Genomic DNA, 19,790 nt, shown 5'->3' on the forward strand with positions numbered 1-19,790 from the left:
ACTAAGGTCACCCTATGTTACACTTTGAGGTGTGTAGACCTCCTCTGGAATGCTTAAACAAGATAATTCGGATTCCGCATGGACCCGAAGCGTGCCATAAGGGAAAAAGGAGAAGAGGTGTGTGTCACCGAGTGACCTCTATGGCGACTTCTTGAATTTTGTTTCTTCGACTCACTCGTATGTGTGACAGAAACTCCATGTCACTTATGGCTATAGTTGACTCGAGTTTTTGGACGTCGAGATTGGCGTATGTATGAGGAAACAAGGCTACTTTGTTTCGTGGACCAAACCGCTCGACTCTAGGTGAAAGGTCATCAAGTCAAACGTATTTCAAGGAAGGGCAGGCGACTCTCTAGGATTCTGGCCATTTACAACAACACGTGTTACCGGTAAGGGTCCTAGAAGGACTGCGAGTATTTCTTCCTTGTAAATAGTTACGTTGACTTTTATTTTCCTCCTTTGGTTGATTTTGTTTATCAATTCTCTGACATTCTGGTTGTGGTTGAAATCATGCTAGTTCAACATTTAGACTTCTCCATTTGAGTTGTTTCCAAGGTTTAGAAAATCTTGTGTTTGAAAAGGTTTTTCAGGTTCAAAAGTATTTCGAGTTATTTTCAGAATTGTTTGCAATTCCGGTAAATTTCACCCAAAGGTGATAAATTTTAACCCTCTGAATCAGTCTCAAGGCTGGGATTTTTAATCTCAAAGTTTTGCTGACTTTCTGTTGTAGCAAATTTGGAATCAATTTCTAGTGACCTCCAGAGCTCCGAAATTTTAAAATTTTAACACAACAATGTGTGGCATCTTTGCCAATGATCTGGAAAATTTTCACTTCCTTTGTCTTCCCTTCTTGGAAGTTTACGGATTTGGTATTGGAAATCATTTGGAATTTCCTAGAGCTCAAATTCCTTTTCTTAGGAAATTTGCAAAACGAAGTTTTGGCATTGTTTTCGGTTGCTTATTCATATAAGTCAAGTTCAACGTAAACTGTAGTCAGGGAAGATATTCTCTACACTACTAGACGATTGGCAACCGAAAGGCAAGAAGGAGAAGTGCAAAGAACGAAGGGCGGAAAGCTTGCGTCATCACCATTAGAAACGCGAATTGCGTGTACTTAGCTATTTGGCTTAACAAAGTCTTGATAATGTGTAGACTAGAAAGGTGTTTTGACGTCAAGTACGTTATAAGTGTTGTTCATGGTTGTTTAACCATCAGCTTCTCTAATTCTGGCGATGCTTTCGAAACCAACGCTGTGCTATGTGTGGAAGCATGTGAGCCTTCAGTTTTCAAGAGGTAAACCTTTGACGGTGATCCTCGAATTTCGTCAGATAGTGACGGAAGCACTTGTTGAATCTCATTTTCAAGACGGGTCGTCGATTCGACTAACTAGTGTCCAAGGACCTATTGGCACGTGGTTGCTGCAGGTAGGGCAACATGATTCGATGTTGATAAAACGACGCATATCGTCCACGTGGTTGGAAGAAGTGCTTCGCTTTCGAGTTCATGGAATGGATGCGTTAGCCGAGATGACGGTCATAAACGAATACGTAACGAACTCGGGTGCACTACGAAAAAAATTCGTTAAGTGTTGTCACGTGGAAATTCGTGGAATAACTTTTGGAAATCGGCGGTTAGGTTCCGTCGTGCTTTTCTTGTATAGCTTGACTAGAAAAGACGGATACTCAGCCAGCTTCGCGTGTGGTTGTCCTTTTGAGGACAGATATGTCTTCCACGATGAATCGCGAATTCCATGTTAGTGACGACCAGTGAACTGTTAACAGAGAGTGTATTCCATTGGACGTTCATGGTCGCTAGAAGCTACGAGTCGCGGCAACGACGTCGACTTGCTCTCATAATTGACATAAGTTCCGCCATGGGAACACAATTTTACCCATGGATAGTTGTGATTTCACCTACAGGTGGTTGAGTATGTCTCTTGTTCAGTCCAAATTCCCGGATAATTGTGTGCTTGTAATAAACGGGAATTGGATGGAGATGGGAATCATTTACTAGATGCCGGCTGTGGCAATATTGAGTTAGGGTAACAGGGTTGGTAATTACCCAGTTTTATTTGGTACAGACATGAATTGTCTGTGGAATTGCCAAGTATGGCAGTGTTATGAGGAGAGTAATGAGATTGTTAATCACTCAGTCCAGTTGTTCTAACAAAAGTCTTGTGGTTACAGAAAAGTGAAAAATAGCGGAGCAAAGTGTATCCTGTTGGTGATAACTGAGGAACACGTGGTAAAGAGAAATGCTAGCTCCGGTGTTGATATGTATGACTAGTAATAGTCGAATTGTACCACAAGAAATTAGACTGAGAAATAGTTATGGGTACTGGAGTCTGACATGAAAAGTAAAGTATTGTTGACCATTTGACCAATCATGAAATTTCGAGGACGAAATTTATTTAAGGGGGGTGGAACTGTGAGCCCCAGAAAATTCATCGAGCTTAAATTGAGATCGTTTGACAAGTTATATATTTACGATCTCGGTAATTGTCAAAAGTGCTCAAGAATATTTTCAGAAATTTTCATTAAGAGAAATCCTCAATTTAGGAGTTGGATAATAGAGTACACGACACGATGAGTTCGTGGAAATTTTCGGAAGATTTTTCGGACACCCGAAGTGTTTATAATGAATTTCCGAAGTTTGGGAATTATGGAAATTCATTTAAATAAAAAGGATTTCCGCGTTGCAATCGTAGCCGTTGATCTCACCACCGTTTCATCCCAGCCATCCACCGCCTCCACCTCTTGATCCTAGCCATCCATTATTTATTGGACAACTTTATAGGCCTGTGAACAGTGAGATTAAACCAGAAAGATCGAGAGAGAGGGAGATAGAGCTCGGTGCTCTAACCAGAGGAGCAGCACGGCCCGAGAGAGAAACCGGACCGGAGGGACGCCGTCCGGCCACCGATCGACGACTCAAGACCACCGACCTCTTCCTCTTGTCGTCGCCGTCATGCCTGTGGTCTTCGACTGCCCATGCACCGGACGGGGAGGGAGAAACGTCGGTGAGAAGGTCTGAGTCTCTCCGGCGAGTTCTGCAATTTCCGGCCACCGTTGGAGCTGCAAGTGGTATGAAAATTCATCTCCTCGTCAAGCTCTACACCCCAGTATAATTAGATTTTGATTTTGACCCCGCGTTAACGATTTCGTTTCTGAGTTTGATTTTGAGTTTGCCGTGTTCCTCGACGCCGGTAGTTTTTCCGGTCATGCTGGGCTTGGTTTTCATCTTGGCTGCGTTGGTGGACAGAAATCAAGAGACTTTCTGGGTTATTGGCGTCAAAATCCTCAGTTCATCATTAGCCCAATTCAGCTAGGAATTCCGGAAAACCGAGTTGGGTTGTGAAGGTATAATTCAAAATCTTGAATTGAAGTTTGGGTAGCTTGAGTTGGTTTATCTGTTGCTGGTACTGAAACTTTGGATTGGAATCGATTGTTTGTATTTGAAATGAACTGTGGAGTTGTGGTAGAGCTCAGATTTCCTTGGTTGTGTGTTTAGTTTGTTAAGTTGTTGTGAGTTACTATTCGGGTATTTTTAATATGGTTTATAAAATGAATTGTCAAGGAAATGGATTTGATGGGTGGAATTGGTTACAGGTGATTTGGGTGTCCATAGTAAATACTATATGACAAAATGCGAAGTGAAAGAAAAGAAATGTGTATATATTGGGTGGCCTTAGTAAAATTATGGTGCACCTAATATATCGAGTCGATATCACAATTTTAAGTAATTGTTCGGTAATTTGAGTTAATTATCGAACTAGTCTCGATTGGTCAAACATGGTCAAATGGTCAAATGTGGTCAACCCTTGGTCAACTCCTGGTCAAACCAGGAAAAGTTGGTTGGACGATTAATTAATCGTTGAGATTTCGTTTAACTGTTCAAAAGTTATTAACTATCGAAATGTCGGAATCTAGGACTCCAGTTACCCGAGGAACAGAAGGTTCGCGACTCTCGGAGTACGTGAAAGCAAGCATTGGAGTCCAGGTAGGGGATTCAGGACTCTCCTCGGTTTGTGAGTTTCTTTTATATTTTATTAATGTGATGCATGATAAGTGGTATGGGTTGGTTATGTAAAATGCAATGCATACTAACCAATCCGTGAGAAAATGTGTGATGGCTTGAGAGCGAAGGGTGGCTCTGACTTCCTTGGGTTCGATCCCCTTAACCTCCGGAGGGTTAGTTACGCCGGTCGTCCGGGTATTCCGATCGTAATAATGGGCCCGGTACGTGTGTGTAGCTAGGTAGCGGACGCTCTCGCTACGCTTACCTGGTGATAAATTAATTTGAGGTAAGGTCGTGTAGTGGGTCTATGGGACCGGCCATCAGGTAATACTTGGATTTGGCGCCGTATTTATTTGAGCATCATGCATCGTGTTTCAAGTTGAAAAACATTAAAGTTTGTCGTTCTTTTAAATATTTGGTTTAAATATGTTTTCATACTGGGCAGCCCAAATATTTGTTTATTGGTTTTGAGTCTATTTGAGGTAGAGTTCCTGTTGAGCAGCGAGGACGAAAGCTCACCCCCTACAACAGTATGGATGCAGGTACTGTGCACTGGTGACGGGACAATAGCGGACGGAGCTGGGTGTGCAGAACAAGTTTGGTAAACCACCTTCTGGGCTTTATTCTGATTTCCAGTTCTCGAACTCCGTGTTTCGGAACTTGTGGTTATTTAACATCGTGTCAAAGTTAGTTGAATTCTCTTTCATTGAAATTCATACCTCGTGTGATCCTTATCCAAGTACTGGATGAGTGAAATAGATTTCAGCAACTCTAGTTCTTCACCTCAAAAATATCGATAGCTTCCGCTGTGTGTTGCAAAAAGTTTTCTAACGAAATGCCTAGCGGTCCTCTAGAATGTGAATCGAGCTTTCGGTTTATATTTTAGAGCTCCGCGGCACTGTAACGTGCCCAAGCTGGTGAGGTGCGGCTTGGGGCGTTACAAAAAAAATAATCCAAAATGATATATTTTAAATTGTCTAAAGCAATTTGTTAATAACTCTATTAAAAGTAATTCAAAACTAGTGTTAATGTCCAAAACATAATATATATATATATATATATATATATATATGGATTAATTTTAGTTTAGTACCCTGTGGTTTGGGGGTAACATCATGTCAGTCCCTGCTCTTTCAATTTGATCAGCAACACCCCTGTGCTTTCAATTTCAATCAGCCGTGCCCAAATTTTACTGTTCCGTCCAAATTTTTCTTTGTCAATCCAGTCAAAGTTAACTTTCAAATTGGACGGAACAGTAAAATTTGGGCACGGCTTATTGAAATTGAAAGCACAGAGGTGTTGCTGATCAAATTGAAAGAGCAGGGAGTGACATGATGTTACCCCCAAACCACAGGGTACTAAACTAAAATTTATCCTATATATATATATATATAAAAGTTAAATGTTCAGACCAAAGAAACAAAAATATATATATAAAAGATAAATGTTCAGACCAAAGAAAGAAAAAAAAAACTATCCATGTATTGCTTCGAACCCAAGACGTAAATGTCGCCTATCGATCAGGCTTCCACCATGCTAGAACAGTCACAATACGTACATGGCAAACTAGAATGTATATAAACTTACTGGGTCACGGGACCCAGTAGGCTCCAAAGTGGCTCTGCCACTGGTCATCCATTTAAAAATGTCTACTAATACCAACTACAGTTCACGCTCACGCAAATCGAAAAAAATCATTTTTATACTTAAAATCTCATTTTACTTACCCATGAACCGTAGTGGAACAGGTTCATAGAATTTAAAATAAATCACTATTTTCGTAAAACAATTTCACAATTTAACAATAAAATGTACAATAATGAAATTCGGTTCGTAAATGAACCATGTGAGATTTACTCACCTCTAATTCCAGCTACGTCTTCTGTAACAGCCAAGATCACACAGTCTTACAATGTTCACCCAATACAATTCCATCAAGCACATAATTACATACGGTCTCAACTTAGCATACAAATCCCAGAACACAATTATACGATGATCCCCACGGATCGCCTTAAAGATCATCTTCACCAATTTATACGACAATCCAACGGTCAGATCCTCATGGATCTCTTTTAGGATCATCATCTCAAAATTATACGACAATACAACGGTTGGATCTTCACGGATCTCTTTTAGAATCATCTTTTCACAATTATACAAAGGTCCAATAGTCAGATCCTCATCCGAGACCACACAATGTCACCAAAACACTTCTACGATTAATACAACAAAACTACAAGTCGATCGAACGGCTGGATCCTCATGGATAAAAAACCGAGATGATCAAAACCTTAAAAATCCTAACATATTCATACGATCTTTGAAAATTACGTATTGTATATCGAAATGCTCATATCAACGAGTAGATCGTATACAGAACCTGAAACTGTCCCTAAACACCCCCCCCCCCCCCCCCCCCCCCCCCCCCCGGCCACTGTCAACCTTCGAATTGGGTGGCGGAACCTATGCGAAAATCTTCCTCTGTTAAAGCCACTTGGGGATCATGATCAGCATCTTCAGAAGGTTCCAATTTTGGCGAGCGAAGGTTTGAAGCAATTTCTGGTTGGGGAGAGAGAGAGAAAGAGAGGGCTGGTTTCCAATTTTGGAAATTCGTCCTTTGCAATTTCTAGAAAAATTAGTCCTCTATACCAAAATAGAAATTTTTTTTTCGAAAGTCATAACTTCGTCATACAAACTCCGATGTTAGCATTCCACATATGCACGAACTCGTATCGACACGCTCTATGACTTTTATGAAGGAAGTTTTTACAGAAATCAAAACCTATAAAAAGTCAATTTTTGAATCGAGCGTTTCGAGCAATTTGTTGTTCGAATGATTTTGATTTCTGGATAAATCAAAAAGAGCAAGTCATCAAAACTAAAATTTTTACTAATTGAGACTTTTATTAATTTCATGCAAAAACAGAATTAAATGAAAATCTCGGTCATAACACGAGGTCTGTCACCACTTGGATCGAACACCATCACCACACCCTTTAATGCCTCAGCCCAAAGCCGCTGCGAAACAGTGCCGTACAACCTCAAAAAGGGCCGTCGAACAATCCCTAGAAACAACTGACGTCACCGACCAAGGATCTTATCTTCATCTTCTTGCTGTCGCCTTGGACTGGATACCGCACGATCACCGCTGCCACACGAAACTCTAGGTTTCGCACTCTCGAGGTCGCTCTGTATTGCTCGGAGGCCTCCCTATATAGCAGTTATTAGTTAAGTGATTGGAAACAATATCAATACATTATCATTTGACACAATTATTTTTTCTCTACTATGAAAATTATAATTAAAATTTTAAATTTATTATTTTTTAGAGGCAAAATTAATCGACAGTAGACACCAAAACTAAGCATGTAGATCTAGTCTTTCAAAGGCTAGGAACCCAGTTTAGCTAGTAAAATTCATTATAAACATTGAAGCTCACTTTACAAGCTAGCTAAGAAAAATCACCGTGTCCCAAAGGCAAATCCATCAATTCCTTATTCTATGGGCTTTGAAGTTATTATCTACAACTACTTTTGAAGCAGAAACCCTTTGTGACGACTGGTGTGATTTGTTTACATCAACAATTTGATGGCTTGAATGCTTGAAATGCTTGTAGTGGTGGCTATGGTAGTCTTAGGAGTTTTGGAGATAACATCCTTTCTTATACTAGGCAATAGATTTTCAGATCATTTACTATATACCAAAGTTGAGTTCAATGTAGGGCTGTTCTGACAGGACTCGCCCCGGATTTCACCTTGAAAATCCAAAGTGGCCCTGCGGGGCCCACCTCAGAAGAAATTCTACCAAAAATTTGGCAGAACTCTATCTAAAAGTGGACTACCCAAAAACCTGTAGAAAGACATTTACACTTCTGAAATAATCCACCCTTATCCTTCTAGAGTCACCCTGCTCCCTATATCAAAACATCTCCCATTTCACAATACAATTCTGAACTTAAGAATATTAGGGTGCGTTCGGTATTGTTTTTGGAAACAGTTTTCTGTTCTACAAATCCTAAAACAGAACGCGTCTGACAAATTGAATTCGTAATCCGATGAAAACTCTATCTTAAATACAGAATCAATTTTAGTCTATCTTTTCCAAAACGATATATTAGCGTATCCTTTATTCTTTGAAAACAGAATCCTAAATTTGTGAAACGCGGGATGCTGAAAGAGAAGAGCGGGATTTCTTGTTTCCGTAAAAGATTGCAGCGCGGGATGAGAGTGCGGCAAATTTTTTCCCAAAGGCTCTATATATTCATCGATTCATTGTTCTCTGACAATCCATATCTAGTCGCGTTCATCTTCTTCAGGAAGCAGAGCTTCGTTTGGACTCTACTGCTCTAGGTATGATAATCTTCTCCTAAATCTTGAATTTACTTCAATCTTTCCCTCATTCTGAATTTGCTGTCGAAAACATGTTAATTTTTGTTAAATTTTATGAATTTACTGATGTGTTACTGCCAAAACCATGTAGGAAGACAGAAGCAAAGGCAACCTCCCACACTCGTTTTGACGCTACTGCTCCTGGTATTCTTTTGCTTTTTGTTTAGGGGTTTTTTATAAAGCTTGGAACATGATTTGGATTTTTCGAGGGCTGTTCTTTTGTTCAAAGTGGATATATATCATATGATTACCATTTATATTATGGACTAACTTTGAAGTACATTTGATTCCTAGGCTGGAACTTTGAAGTACATTTGATTTAGTTTATATATCCTATATATTGGTCTTTGCTGGAGCTTTGAATTACATTTGATTCGTTGTACTTGATTCTTGTCATTGTTCTGCTTGGTTATTTTGATATTATCTCATTAGTGTCAAGTTATAAGTCATTGTTTATGTTGATTCTGAAATGCTACTCTCTATTCATTGAAAAAGCTTTGCCCAGAAATATGCCTCGCAATAATATCCTGATTTGATAGCAATAATACTATTTCTTATTTGCTTACAATCCTTCTTATTTGATATGTGAACACTCGTCCATATGTCATCTCTTAGTTCCTGACATAGTGTGTCAAAAGCAAGATTTTTCTGTTAATTATTAGATTAAGCCCAGCATGTTACAAAACAAAACCAAGAATCTTCAATTTGTCAAATGTGTCAGATAATACTAATCCCCAAGATAGTTTATTTAAAAAGGTGCTTTTGATATGTAATTTGGACACTTATGAATTTATGAGATTGCTTGGTTGATGGAAACTATGCATTTGGCTTCATGTTTCATGATTTTTATGGACTCTGTCTTTCCCTTACATGGTAGAAACATATTTATTAATTTTCAATGTGCTAAAACAAAACACTAGCAGATGAACCTAAAGAAACTACAATCAGTACTATCTATATATATATATATATATATATATATATATTTTTATGCTTCCTCAGTCTGTGCAGTTCTGTTGTTAGTTTCCAGCTTGTTTGTTTCTTATTTCCCTTCTTTTGTATTCTGTTCTGTTTGGTTTTTTCTTCATGAGTTCTTATTGATTTCGTGTGTTACACTCCTTTGTGTTTGTGCCTTCTAGTTTTAATGATTTCATTCTACTTAGCTATTCTCTTTTTGGATCCATTGCCTTGAACGTTTTAAGCTTGCAATTCTGAGTAGGCTTTAGGGTTTAGGATGGTTGAGTGCAGTAGAAGGCTAACGATTATGTTGTGGGATTAAGTTACTGAAATATATTTATCTGTGTAATTTTCATCTCATTTTCATTCAAGGAATGTGGCCTCTAATGAAATGGAAGTTGATGACAAAGCCGAATGGTCTGCTAAGAATGAAGGAAAATTCATTCGTATTTTGCATGAGCATGTGAAAAAAGGATATGCAAACGTCCACTTTCAAAAAGAAAATTTGGTTGGAAATAAGTGATGAGCTGTTTGCTGAAAGTACAAAAAGATATGTTGTGCCACAACTAAAGTCTAAATTCAATAGACTACGCAAAAAACACCGTGAATTTTCTGATTTGATTGAGAATAACGAATTTGGGTGGGACCCTATTGCGAACACTGTTACTGCATCAGAGGAAGTATGGGCTACATATATTAAGGTAAATTTAGTATTAAACAATGATTTAGTGTTAATCCATTGTTTGCTTATTGAGTTTTCAGTATTTATTTTGCTATATGTAATATGCATTTTTCATTGTAGAGAGTGCCAGGAGTGAAGCCATATCGTAAGAAAGGGTTGGAACATTATGAAATTTTAGGGGAAATATTTAACACTACTACTGTAACGGGTCAACTACATTATGCCTCTAGCCAACTCCCTCCCAATTCAGATGAAGAGCGCGAGTTAGAGAACAAGTTTCTTAATAATGGAGTTCATATCAATCTTGATGAGGATTTCAATATTAATAATGCTCAAATTGAGACAAAAGGAAAAAGAAAGGTTATGACAGAGGCTCCAACTTCAGAGCGTCGTACAAAGAAGTGGGACAAAATACAAGCCTACTTAGAAATTTGTGGTGAGGTGATGAAAGAAAAGCTACAACAAAGAAAAGAAAAAAATACTGAAGAGAATAAGGAGAAGTACTCCATTGAAGAGTGTGTGCAAATTGTGGAAACATTGACCATGCCACATTTATCAAAATGATGGATAAGCTTATAATTGTTGAATGGAGGAGGCTCTTTCTTTCCATGTCAGATGAAAGAAGGAGAGCTTGGCTAGCTAATCTCTAGAATTATTGTCTACATTGTGGTTGTTTTGTTATCTTGCTTGATGTTTGTCTTCATTGCATAAATTGTCATTTTGTTTCGTATTTCATGTCTTTACCTTGGTGAACTTTTGATTATTGTTAATGTTCGTATTCAAATAAATAATCGATGCTATTCATTGATTTTATACCTTATGTGTTATTGGATATTTTGAATTCACTATTTGTTTGAATTTTTTTAGTAGGTACTAAAGATGATTATAGACATGGAAGATAGTGACTCGGATAGTTCTTCAGAACTAGACGAAATGGCACAACACATGATCATTTGTATGAACATTTATGATTATTGGTCTTCATACATAGACAAGATTCCTTGCCATACATCGATTCTATCTGGAGCTGAATATGTGCAAGAGTTGTTGAATGGACATCCAGATAGAATATATAACTCATTTCGCATGGATAAACATGTATTTCAAAGGTCGTGTTGCACGCTTAAGAGTTTAAAGTTATTAGAAGATGATCGACATGTAGGTGTCCAAGAAGCCGTGGCGATTTTCTTATATATAGTATCTCATAGTGAGCGTATGAGAATGGCTGCTGAGCGCTTTCAACGATCAAAGGATACTATTCACCGACAGTTTAAGCGTGTATTAGCAGCCTTGTGTATGTTATCACCACAGATTATACGTCCTCAAAGTCAAGGAGAAACACCTCCTGAAATTTTGAACAATCCAAAGTTTTATCCATATTTTGAGGCAAAGAATTATTATGAATGAAGTTATTTGTGTTTTATTTTGTTTTATTTGCTCCCTAATATTTATTTGTTGGAAAAATTTCAGTTTAGTACCCTGTAGTTTGGGGGTAACATCATGTCAGTCCCTGCTCTTTCAATTTGATCAGCAACATCCCTGTGCTTTTAATTTCAATCAGCTGTGCCCAAAATTTACTGTGTCGTCCAAATTAACCGTTAGTGGGCCCATTTGAAGGGCTAAATTCGACATTTCACACAATTTTCCTACAAACCTTTTTTTTTTCCATCTAAATATTACAAATATAGAAATCTGGGAAATTAAAAATATTACAAAATATTTATTCAAAAAACTACTAGAAATCATAAGTGTTTTAGATACTAGAAATCTGGGAATACCTTGTCCTGGTTGGTTTGCAGAAGGCTTTACAACTTAATCATGAGAAGCCTAGCGTCACAAGCCTTCAAGACTGTAACTTTAGGCCTGCCAATGAGACAAGGCTTACCTTCAATTTCTCAGCTTGCTGTTCTTAATGAAGTTGGAACTAAAGGCAATGTAAAAGTAGACCCATATCCCCACTCTTCTTGTCCAGATGCTATTAAAGAGGAAACTGAAGCTCGAATACCATCAATTGCTTCTCGAGCAAAACATGAAAGAAGAATCATTCATATGCCTGTTTTAATTTTCTCCCAATTCGAATACAAACAATTTTTTTTTTTCCGGTTTTCAGAAGAAGACGAAGACGACACAGTATATTCACTCTGCTCCTCATCATCTTCTTCTCTTCCTCTCCTCCTCTGCTCCGAACCCTCATTCTCTCACTATAATCCCTTAATGAACCAAAATCTCCGATTCCAACCTTCATCAAACTCCGAGCCTAGATCTATAGAAAGTTCAATTTTCAATCAAAAACCTTCACATGATAATCCAAAACCAAGAACCCAGAAATAAAAAAGAACAATATTCAATGCAAGAAATGGCAAAAACCCAGAAGTGAAACAAGAAAATCCGTACCAAAACTTGAAGAAAAACCCAGAAAAATCCAGTCTCTAGGTGCAAAGAAGATTTTCAAAGCAGAACTCGAGCCACTGGGCCGGATCGTTGGAGACCCGATCTGAGAAGATGAGGTAGGCGGAGACGGTTGGAACTTTGGTCTGATGCTTGGAAAGCAATCGGGCTTCAATATTTCGGCGAGAGTAGCGACAACGGAGGAGGAGTCGCGGGGATTGGGCTTAAGGCGAGGTAAGAAGAGAACGACCTTGGAGAGCTCCGGCAAGGCCAAGGTGTTGATTTGAGCGTCGAGGGAGATGAGGTGGGTGGGGATGGAGGAATGGAGCTCTGAGCTCCGTATTTCCAGCGCCGGACGCCATGATTTCCGGCCATGGCAGAGAGAGAGAGAGAGAGAGAGAGAGAGAGAGAGAGAGAGAGAGAGAGAGAGAGAGAGAGAGAGAGAGAGAGAGAGAGAGAGAGAAACCATCGAAGCTGAGAGAGAAGAGAAAAAAAGAAAATGTATTTGAAATGACATTTTTAGCCCCTAAAGTGGGCCCCATAGTCAAAGTTAACGTTTAAATTGGACCGAACAGTAAATTTTGGGCACAATTGATTGAAATTGAAAGCACATGGGTGTTGCTGATCAAATTGAAAGAGTAGGGATTAACATGATGTTACCCCCAAACCACAGGGTACTAAACTGAAATTTTTCCTTATTTATTTTATGACAGAAATGTATTGGGGCAATTGATGGAACACATATCGCTGCATGGGCTCCGGCTCAGAAACAAACTTCATATCGTGGTAGGAAGGTTCTTGTTACCCAAAATGTCATGTGTGCATGCTCTTTTGACATGATGTACACCTTTGTTTACACTGGATGGGAAGGGACTGCAAATGATTCTAGGATCTTTGCAGATGCAGTGACCAGGCCAGAAAATAAATTCCCATTTCCAAATGAAGGTAATAAACCACGAAACTTTTTTCTGTGGCTGTCTAAACTAAAAATACATATGCTTTACTTTGATTTTGACATGCACAAAATAATTTTGAAAAAAAAAAAACAGGATATTATTCTGTTGTGGATGCTGGATACACAAACATGCCAGGATTCTTAGCTCCTTATCAAGGTGAGCGGTATCATTTGCGTGATTACAGAGGACCTCATCATCACCGAGAGGCCCTAGGGAATTGTTCAACTACAGACATTCTTCATTGCGAAATGTAATTGAGCGATGTTTTGGTGTATTGAAAGCGCGTTTTCCAATTTTAAAATATATGCCTAATTATCGTCCAAGAAGGCAACGACGTATACCTATAGCATGTTGTGTTTTACACAATTTTATTCGGAAGGAAGCTCATCGCGACAGATTGTTTGAAGCTTTTGATGTAGAAGATATGATTTTTGAGGAGGAAAACAATACACCAACGAACTTAAATATCTCACAAGAGAACCTTGCACAGATGACTAATGTTAGAAATGCAATTGCAAAACACTTGTGGCAAGATTTTATCCCTCACCCTTGGATTGTTAGGTGATAATCAATTTTTAATGCAATTTTTGTTTGGATTTTATGATTTTTTTCAACAAAGTTTGGATTGTATGATGATTTGACAACTTTGTTTTGAATATTTTGAGGAATTAATTTTAAATTAATCGGTTACTTTATTTCTTAAAGTAAATTTGTCACATTTAAAATTTCCATACCAGACGCATTTTCTGTTTTTCATTTTTAGAAAACAATTTTGAAAATTAGCCACCGAACGCATTCTCAAATCCAGAAAATACAGAACTGCCACCCAGATGATGCATTGTAAGGGACTGCAAACCGGATTAGGAGGCGGTGGATAGAAGGGACTGCCAACTAACCACAGGTAGTTAGAAGGGACTGCCAACTAACTACCTCATGTCATCTGGAAGGGACTGCCAACCAGGTGACTCACCAGAAGGGACTGCCAACAGGGATGTAGTCTGAAAGGGACTGCCAACTAACTACCTCATGTCATCTGGAAGGGACTGCCAACCAGGTGACTCACCAGAAGGGACTGCCAACAGGGATGTAGTCTGAAAGGGACTGCCAACCAGACTATTACCTGGAAGGGACTGCCAACTAGGTAATATACGCATGCGCCGAAGATAGTCTCCTCAATAAATTGGAAACAACCTCTTTCAATTACTTGCTTTCGGAAAGAAACTCGATAGTACTTCAATAAATCATTAATAATTCACCGAAAGGATAACTCAGGATTATCTCGCTAACTCAAAGCTCAATATCTCAATAAATCCTCGAAAGCATAAATCAAATACTCTATAAATCAATAAATGCTTTCGGAAAGAAATCTCAATCTAACTTCAAGGCTGATAAGTGCGGAGCTCAAAATTTCAATAAATCTCAATAATTCAATCATGCTCAAATATTCGATGAAACATTCGTAGTCGTGAATCCTCATAAAAACCGATATTCGAAATCAATAGTTCTCATAATATTTTCTTAATCAGTCACTTCCCGAAAATCATTTCCCAACACAATAACTCATAAATAAATAGCTTGAAAAAAATCTATTGAAAGCCCTCAGGAAGGAAATCCACTAAAAAATCCCGTAACTCATAGAGCATAATAAATCTCAAGAAATCAAGCTCATAAAATCATAACACTCAATAATTCAAATAATAAATTATACCTCAATCGGAAAAATAATAATATATTGCATGCACATTTAATTTAAAATAAAAGTCCACTCACAGTACTATTTAGGTGATCATGCATACGAGTTCTTGCATCGAGCAATAGCTCGTATATCGCCCTGTACACAATTATAATTCATGAATAACGATTCGGCAATTACATACGACTCCTAAAATCAAATCCTCATAATCACATCTTCACTTCTTCTCGGATTCAACCCAAATGATACCACTAATACTAATTCGTTAATTTAAAGGTTCCAAGGCAGAACCGAGAGATATCCGACGGTCGGATTCTTGTAAATCGGTAATGAAAATTCTAAATTCCGGAAATTTCATAATCAATACAACTTTTCTTCAATTCCAACGAAATTCACATTTACGAGCTCTACATCAATTACAGGATTTAATAGGCTAAAAAGCGAAGTCAGAAAACTGCCCTACGTGCCTCCACGCGCCACCTACAGTGGCCCCACGCGCCGGCGGCCACCACCTCCGATGGCCGCCAAATTTTGGCAGCAGCAACATCACAACAGACCCAACAAGTTTCTCAACTACAGTACATTCCAATTTTACCTTTAAGTGCTCGAAATTGGCCAGTGAGGAAAACCCAGAAAATCCAAGAACCCTAGGATCGGGTTTTGATCGAGTCTCCCTCTACACTGCAAATCGTGGCTCAAGGCTAGGGGGAAAATGATCCTTGGCAAAAACCGCACCTTCGACGCCGGTTAGGTAGCCGAAGACGGTCGGAATCACCGGAAATCAACGAAACTTCCAAATTGCTACAGTGAGCTTCACGGTTCACATTCGAGCTCCTCCGGCCGAGTCATCGAAAAGCACCATCGCAAGTGTGACAAGGAGGAGGAGGCGAGCTTGTTGGAGCCTGGATTCCTTCGTGGGGTGGCCGGAGGAGGAAGAAATCGGTGGAGGAAAAATCGGGCTGAAGAGGAGGAAAGGATCGGGGGAGAGGAGAGAGAAAACTCGGTAAGTTTCCGAAAATGGAAACTTACCACAGTAGTTTCTACCTTTTATAGAAACTTACTATGAACAGTAACTTTCGTATACGAACTCCAATTTTTACTTACCACATATGCACACGCTCGGTTTAACATCCTCTACAACTTTGATGAAGAACATTTTCTCAAATTTTTGACCCGACCAAAAAGTCAACTTTTAGGCCCACTACAAGTATTGAAACGACAATAAAAGTGAAAGTAAAGATCGTTTACCGTCTAAATGACTAGTAAACCGGTGAATTCAGGTTCGGGACGTTACATGTTCACTCTATTCTCTCACTATAGGGTTGTTCACTCAGTTATGAAATGGCGATTTTGCCCTCTATTTTTTTTTTTTTTTCTGAAGTTAACATCCCTGCCATTCAGCTCTAGATATTTTCTCGCTCTCCCTTTCTTTCCTGACGAGTTTAACGTGAGATAAAGAGAAATTTGGACATGTAGTTTTAGAATAGAAAAGAGAGGGGTAGGCGTGGCCAATTAAAGGAAGAGTAGAAGAAATTGGTTTGAATTCTGTTTGGATAAATACTAGGTCGTTCTTTCTGTGGATTTTGAAAGGTTTCAAATTGAAGGTATTGCTTTATTGATTTCTATGTTTTTTGGTTTTCATTGGGTTTTATTTTGTTGTGGTTGTCTTTGAATTGATATGGGCTTTTGATGTTTTAGGGGTACTGTTTGTGCTCTAGTTTGGGATTTGAGTGATCGATTGGAAAAGGCTCAAGGTGAGGCTCTGATTTCGATTTCAAAACTTTGCCTTTTGACTTGATATGGGTTTTGATGTTTTGGGTGTGTTGTTTGTCCTGCTGTTTGGAATCTAGACGGTTGATTCAAAAAATTACCGGGTAGAGTTTTGATAAGCATCTATTCTCTATAAGGTGATTATTTGATTTCCAATTTTGTTTTATGATTCTATTTCAAAATTTTTATTATGTTTTGTTGTATGTTGTCAATTATGATTCGATTCTATGGTTTTATTGCTGTTAAATTTTATTATAATAATATACTTTACCCTAAACCATAGCTTAAGCAATTCCTTCATTGGACCTGGAGCACATACCACGAAACCAAGAGAATGACCATTTCATGAAAGGGTCTTTGACCAAATGCACCAAAACTATCTCATTTACCCCAGCAACAAATTTTTATTTTCACTAACCCAATTTAAAAAAAAATGACAATTTTACCCTCAGCTTAACTAAACAACTACTATGATGCCCATCTGCTCTCTCTCTCTCTCTCTCTCTCTATCTCTCTCTCTCTCTCTCAAATACCTAGACTCCAGCTTCGACTCCAACGCCAATCTGTGGCGGAGCGACGGACCTGGTGAGGACCCTTCATTTCCAAAAGGCCATCCACTCTCATCATCGCCATGGCCTCCGCCATCGAAACCTCCGAAACTCTCATCTCCGTCCGGATTCATCGCCTTATCTCCGACTTGCCGATCTTTCAAAGCTAGATGACAAACTTGCCTCCGAATTGTTCCATATTTCAAGCTCTGCCTTGACTCCATTGACGCCGTGTCTTCACAATTTTCCGGCAATAGACGTTTAGTAGGGGGCAATAGACATTTTAAATTGATGTAATCTTCTCATTTTTTTCTTTAATCAAAGTTTTATTTGTCTAAATTTAAGGAGATTAGTTCCCATTCCAGCAACTGAAAGTTCTATTGGGGGCAACAGACGTTTTGAATTGATGTAATCTCCTCTTTTTTCTTTAATCAAAGCTTTATTTGTCATCAAAGCTTTATTTGTCTAAATTTAGGGAGATTAGTTTTCATTTCGGCAACTGAAAGTTCTATTGCCTCCCCATAGACGTCTATTTCCCCCCCATTGCCCTCCAATAGACATTTATTGCCTCCAAATAGACGTCTATTGGGGGGGGGGGGGGGCGCAATAGACGTCTATTTGGAGGCAATAAACGTCTATTGGAGGGCAATGGGGGGAGGGGGGGAACAGACGTCTACTGGGGCAATAAACTTTTCCGGTAATCTCTTTGAGGACATCCGGCGAGGTTTTCAGAAAATTCCAGCGGGGGTGACCAACAATAGACGTCTATTAAGGGGCAATAAACATTTTATATTGATGTAATCTTCTCATTTTTTTTTTCTCTAATCAAAGTTTGTTCAAGTAAACCCTAATTTGTGTTTGGCCCAAACTCTAGGTTACTTGATCTAGTGGTAATAGGGTTAAATTAGAAGGATCTAGATTCCTATTCAATGTACAATTACTTTCCTTGTATGATTGAGATTCTATGCATTGTAATCCCCTATTATCAATGAGAACACACAACAATTTACTCTCAATACTGTTTCTCTACAACACGTTATCAGCACAAAGCCCTAACCCTGAAAACCCTAATTTCTTAACTTTCGAAATCCAGCAACCACCACCCCACATATCGAAGCCCTAATCCCAAGGAGCCCAGAACGGGCGGCGGAACCACCTGAATCGACCTGAACCAGCCGTCTGAAAATCCGAACCAGCCCTTGCCTTGTGCCTGCCTTGAGCCTGCCCTGTACTGCTCCCTACGAGCCCTACCGATAGCTGCCGAGCCCTGTGCGTGCATCTGCTGAGATCTGCCGACAGCCCCTGCAATCATCCTGCCGAGTCTTACCGATAGCTACCGAGAGCCCTGCGCACCCCTGTGCCTACCCCTGCTAACAGGTGCCGAGAGCCCTACGCACCATTGTGCCAGCCACTGTCGACATCTGCCGAGAGCCCTGCATAACCCCTGCCGAGCAGCTGCCGAGACCTGCGCACCCCTGTGCCTGCATTTGCCGACAGCTGCCTAGCCCCTGCGCAGTACCTACCGAGCATATGCCTGCCAGCCCTGCACAGCCCCTTCAGTAGCCCTGCCTAACTCTGGCCACCAGTTTCCGGCCACTTTTTCGGCGACCTTTGGTGACCCTTTTTTTTACCATCTACAATGACTTTTTTGGTCAAATTTTCTTGCCAATTTTCAAGGTAAACTTTTCTAAAAGTTCCCCTTTTTGAAGTTTTTTTTCATTCTTTTCTTCTTTTCTCGAGGACTTGCAACCTCCCTTCTTCTTCATAGGGGAGACCAAATTAAGCCGAACTATGGACGTTCGTGCTCACTCCAAGCTTGGAACTTGTAGAGTCCTCCAGACTTAGAGTTTGTTGAGATAAAACGATCGACCGCAAATATCATTGTTTCGATCTAATCCAACCCCTCTTGGAATCGAATTTCTTGGAAGCAACTACACTCGGAAATTCCTAATTTCTTGGAAGCGACTACGCTCAGAAATTTTATTTGTTTTCATGGTAGCCTTTTTTGTTCCGAAACTAACCCTTTTTCTTGTTCTCTTTCAGGATGAGTAACCTGAACAAATTGGACTTTGCTCCATTGGGAACAACTGGCTTTGAATATCACAGGTGGGCTCGTGATATCCGCCAGCATCTCAAGGCCGATAGAATCTTGGATACGATTCTCGAGCCTGGCCAGGACGTGCTAACTGTTGAGCAAGCTAAAGCTTTAGAAGAAAATAGAGCAGCCTTAGAGGCAAATAAGGTGAAAGCCATCATCCTAATGACTCGTCATATGGATGATCCGCTCCAGTACGAGTGTATGAATGAAGAAGACCCCAAAAGGCTATGGGTCTCACTTGAAGATAGATTTGGCAACGTCTGTGACTCCCTACTTCCTGACCTAGAAGT

The 19,790-nt window shown here is 39.4% G+C and overlaps 2 long non-coding RNA genes across 3 annotated transcripts; both read left to right on the forward strand.

Moving 5' to 3' along the window:
• The first annotated feature begins 2,802 nt into the window (after positions 1-2,802).
• On the forward strand, positions 2,803-5,042 carry LOC121051937. 2 transcript variants are annotated; one of them, XR_005807526.1, is made up of 3 exons: positions 2,803-3,359; positions 3,930-3,999; positions 4,549-5,042. It is a non-coding gene; the product is annotated as an uncharacterized LOC121051937 (long non-coding RNA). The 2 variants fall into 2 exon arrangements; XR_005807527.1 differs by having other exon boundaries at positions 3,938-3,999.
• Positions 5,043-8,163: 3,121 nt separating this feature from the next.
• On the forward strand, positions 8,164-10,678 carry LOC121051938. The gene is made up of 4 exons (XR_005807537.1): positions 8,164-8,369; positions 8,500-8,552; positions 9,738-10,066; positions 10,168-10,678. It is a non-coding gene; the product is annotated as an uncharacterized LOC121051938 (long non-coding RNA).
• The last annotated feature ends 9,112 nt before the right edge of the window (positions 10,679-19,790 follow it).

This window comes from Rosa chinensis, chromosome 1 (assembly GCF_002994745.2).
Source record: "Rosa chinensis cultivar Old Blush chromosome 1, RchiOBHm-V2, whole genome shotgun sequence".
Classification (NCBI taxonomy): domain Eukaryota; kingdom Viridiplantae; phylum Streptophyta; class Magnoliopsida; order Rosales; family Rosaceae; genus Rosa; species Rosa chinensis.